Source organism: Schistocerca piceifrons, chromosome 1 (assembly GCF_021461385.2).
Source record: "Schistocerca piceifrons isolate TAMUIC-IGC-003096 chromosome 1, iqSchPice1.1, whole genome shotgun sequence".
NCBI lineage: Eukaryota > Metazoa > Arthropoda > Insecta > Orthoptera > Acrididae > Schistocerca > Schistocerca piceifrons.
The window spans coordinates 366750642-366755118 of record NC_060138.1 but is presented as its reverse complement, the minus strand read 5'-3'; positions in this window follow the sequence as shown (position 1 = coordinate 366755118).

The window sequence follows — 4477 nt, the reverse complement described above, 5'->3', positions numbered from 1 at the left end:
CAGATATTCATGTCTTACAAAAGCGTAATGTTTAGTATGTATTTCATTCACTTCTGTTGTAAGTCACTTAATTTTTCTTGCTTTCGTCGTGTGATGACATTATTTTTTTAGCACCTTGTTCACTGACAGATTGTTTGAAAATTATTCAACTATTTCGTTTTGCGCGAAATGTAATGTAATCAGCTCATTATGTTTTCAACATATTTCACCCACTATTTGGCAGTTGGTTGACCCACTTAGAATAATATAAAGATGAAGGTCGTACTTGTGGCAACAGGCGACAACGACAAACACAGCAACGACGAACACAGAAGACCTACCGAACGATAAATGAGCGTCGATCGCTTTTGCATGTAGAGGTACATGTCTGTGCTTTTTAAGTGTGAATCTGTGTGTTTATGTTCTTTTGATATGAACGAGGTAAGTTGCAATTCTATCCAACGTCCCAAGTGTTTCTTTACGAATGTGTTGTAGCTTGCCACTTGATTCATGGTTTTGTCCATACTTGCACTTATTTTAGAATCATTTTTAGAAATATATATGCCTTCTGATCCTACACAAACCCTTGGAGGCAAGAAAATAACTCAAATATTTCGTAAATTACGTAGGAAATGGATGCAAAACAAACATCATGCTTACGTTGCGTCTGATGTTCACCTTACTTGGAGCTTGTGACTGTTATGTTAGACTGTGGCGCATGCCGCAGAGAATTGATCTGGCAAAGATACAGTTGTTCTCGATGCGGTGCGGAAGGGTAGCGGTATTGTTGTTGGGGGGGGGGGGGGGGGGAGGGGTTGTGGGCTGTTTTACGTCCCCGGTACCCGCCAATCTTCGATTCGAGACCAATATTATATATGAAAAAAACCATTGCTTTTCTTGTAGCAACACTATGTATATTAATTTAATCCATTAATTTTTCCTATTTGTGTGTTCGTGCTACTCACCAGTGATGTTTTTATTGGGTGAGTACATCACATGAATATCCGCTTCTTCGGCTGGCAAGATCGCGTGACATGACATGTGGCTGGCTCACAAAAGCGCACCCCTATCTTGGTTTCAATGCTTCGGAAAGTAAAATGTGGTGTTTGATGGAATTCGAATTTATATTTTCGTAATATGAAACTATGCAGCGTACATGTTGGTGCTCTGCAAAGACCTTTCTAAAACGTGTTTTTTTCCGGAGTTTCGTTTTCTAAAGTGCCGAGAAATTCTACGCGTGTGTATAAAAGCATAACCATTCAAACGATGATAACTTTTACAACTCTGAGGGAAAGTATACTGTCAATTAATACGGAAAAAGTGTATTTTGACCCGGGAGAAAATGTATTTTTAACAGGGAAATCTGGGAAAAATACGGGAATTTTTTTTCTTGTCTGTATATACACCCTGTTAAAGTTTTTTTCAGTGTATTTACAATTAGTGGGACGCACGTGTCTCAGTTACCATTGTATGGCTCTATGTTCCTTGATAGTGAGTTTATGCTGCCATATAGTAGTACTCATATTTAAAAGGAATTTTTCTGTAAAGTTGTGTGCTAATATAAGCACAGCATATGATTTACAACAATTACGGTACTGTAAAGCTGGGTGACTTTGAACAGCAATGTAACGGCTTTTTAGAATAAATGCTGCACTCTAATGTGTAAATATGGCACTGCAGTTAGAGTCGTTAAATATAACCTATAATCGATACTTTGAGATGATATAACAGTCGATATGAAGTAATGTTATACCAACGCCAGAAAATAAAATAATTTTTTGGAAATGTAAGTTACTTCACAACTGCAAAAACATTTGCCTATTATTAGAAGCATTTTGGAGTTTAAAATTTGAAACGAGTTTTTGTGAGCAAGGTTAACACTTGAATGAACATTTACAGAATGCATAAAATGCTGCATTTATTCATTAGTGACGTAAAAAAAGTAAAATGTGAACGCTTGTCTTTCAAGGGGTGACTTTGAACAGCGCCTTCCTTATTCTTTGACACATCAGCTCCATGGAAAATATATTTTAGCTTCCTTCAAATAAAAGTGTAAAATATTATGTTGGGCAGGGTTATCACTGATGATGAAACTACACTTTTGAGGGAATTCCATTCCAACGTGGAATCAGATGATTTTTTTTTTTTGTGTGTGGCCTAATGTTCCGAATGTGTCAGGTTTTAAGAAAGATGACATTTTTCGGATTATACCTGATTCTAAGATAGATAGAAGGGAGAGGTTTTATTTTGAGTTTAAATTTGATATATCTGAAGTCTTCTAGACTGGATACCCTTTCCCAGCAGCTTCCTTTCCTGTAGAGTATTTACAGATGTATTTCTTTAAAATGTGATAACTTTTTTCAGTACTTTTATTGAAGTCATACAGACTGTTTTGAAAAGATCTATTTTTAAATAATTTTCTTACTTCATAGGTAGCTCAGCACCCAATTCCATTATTAGTAAAATTAAACCATAATCATATGAACAGTTTCAGGTGATTAAAGAAAACTCATAAAAATACTCAAATTTTTCTAAGTAAGTTATTTTCAAAACTGTATTTATAAAATACCATGCTGTTTCATATGAAAGGAGTGTCATTTAACAGTAATTGACATACCTCCCACAGAATAGGCAAATGTTTACATGTTCAAAGTGACCCCAACCCATGAGGTGAAATCGAACACTGAAAAAAATAAAAAAACCAAGTGTGGGGGATAGAAAACATATAATGTGCTTTATCATATTCAACAACACATCTTGCAAATTCCCAAAAAGTTTCATGTCAATATCTTGAGAAGTTTCTGTTTAATTTACAAAATGAATTTCAAATGTTCAAAGTCACCCCACTTTATGGTACCTATAATTTGCATTAAACAAGCTGCAAGACATCGAAGTTGTGGTTTTTGTATTTTCACTGGCAAACAACCCAGAAGACTCTGAAATTCAAGTTGATAATGATGATGTTTATGAAGACATTTCATTTTCTGGTCATTTGTCTGCTCCAAGCACCTAGAAAAGTGTACAGACAGTTTTATAGAACAGATTGTTTCCAACGATGTATTACATCCTGATTTCGTTGCTAGATGAAAACATTGGTGTTGCTAGTGAAACTGAAGTGAATTATGAACAAATCCATGAAACTGCTGAATCCGTAGAGTCAGACTGGGATGATGATGTACATTTTAAAGCACTAAATTTACTGTCAGTGCTTGAACCAAAACCAACAACAAACTTTGCTTTGACAGGCAATGAATTTGTGTATTTTGACAAATTATTTGATGGTGCAGCAGATATGCTTTCAAACAAATCTGCATTACAAACAGAAGTATAGTACACAGCAGAAAGAGCTCACAGTTTAGAAACTTAAAGCTTTTCTGTGCTTGATAATGGTAATGGGTATTGGTCAGTTGCTGGAGCTCAAACCAACATCAACTATAAATGCATAGCCAATGTTATTCCATTTGCTTGGTATAAGAAAATAGTAGAGAACCTTCACAGCAATGATAATTTGTTACGCCCAGCAAAAAATGATTCAAGTTATGACAAGTTGTATAAAATCAGACAACTTATATTGGCACTAAAAAAAATGCTTGGAAGTTCATCACCCTTGTACTTCACTGGTTGTTGATGAGTCATTGGTAGCATTCAAAGGTAGAAAAAGTCTTAAGCAGTACATGCCCATGAAATCCATCAAAAGAAATTACAAAACATTGTGCCTAGCCGATGCAGACACAGGTTTGTTTTGAAGTTTACACAGGTAAACCTGACGCCAATGCCAAATGTGTCAAAGAGTTTTGTGTTGGAATTGGGTAAACCTCTTTTCAATCCAATAGAATTTATGTTTTTGATAATTTTGTTTACAACATTAAGACTAATGAATGTATTGAGAAAAAAAGGGCTTTATAGTTGTGGTACTGTCGAGAGAAAGGAAAAAGGCTTCATGAAATTTTGTTGAGTAAATTACATTGTCTAAGCCATGGAGAATTCACATTTGCTGTCAAATGTGGTGTTTTTGTGTCAAAGATCTTTGACCACATCCATGGGCTGTATGTGGACTCAGTTGCTCTCATGCTTTCGTATGAATCAGTTGCATAACGATTGGGATTCACGGTATACAGTTTTATGGCGCTATACAGTAAGCTCATTGACTCGAAAAAAGAGTATGGGGCCTAAAGATGGCTAAATGAATTGCCAAAACTGGTTGAGTTCGAATTAAAATGAAATAATCTGAAGTATACTGCTGTTGGTAAAGTTTATTGAATTGAAAAGTACGTACCAGCTGATGTCCCCTGGCCATATTAGATCGGCAGAGAAATTAGCATTTCATGTCCTGCAATAGTACATGTTTATAATAATACTATGGGTGGAGTAGATCATTTTGACAGTTAATAGAAACATACATGATTTGCAGTGATCAGTGAAATGGTGGCACCGACTGTTTTACTTTTTGTTGACTTACCCATTGTCAACTTTTATATATTATTTAAACTCTCAAGAC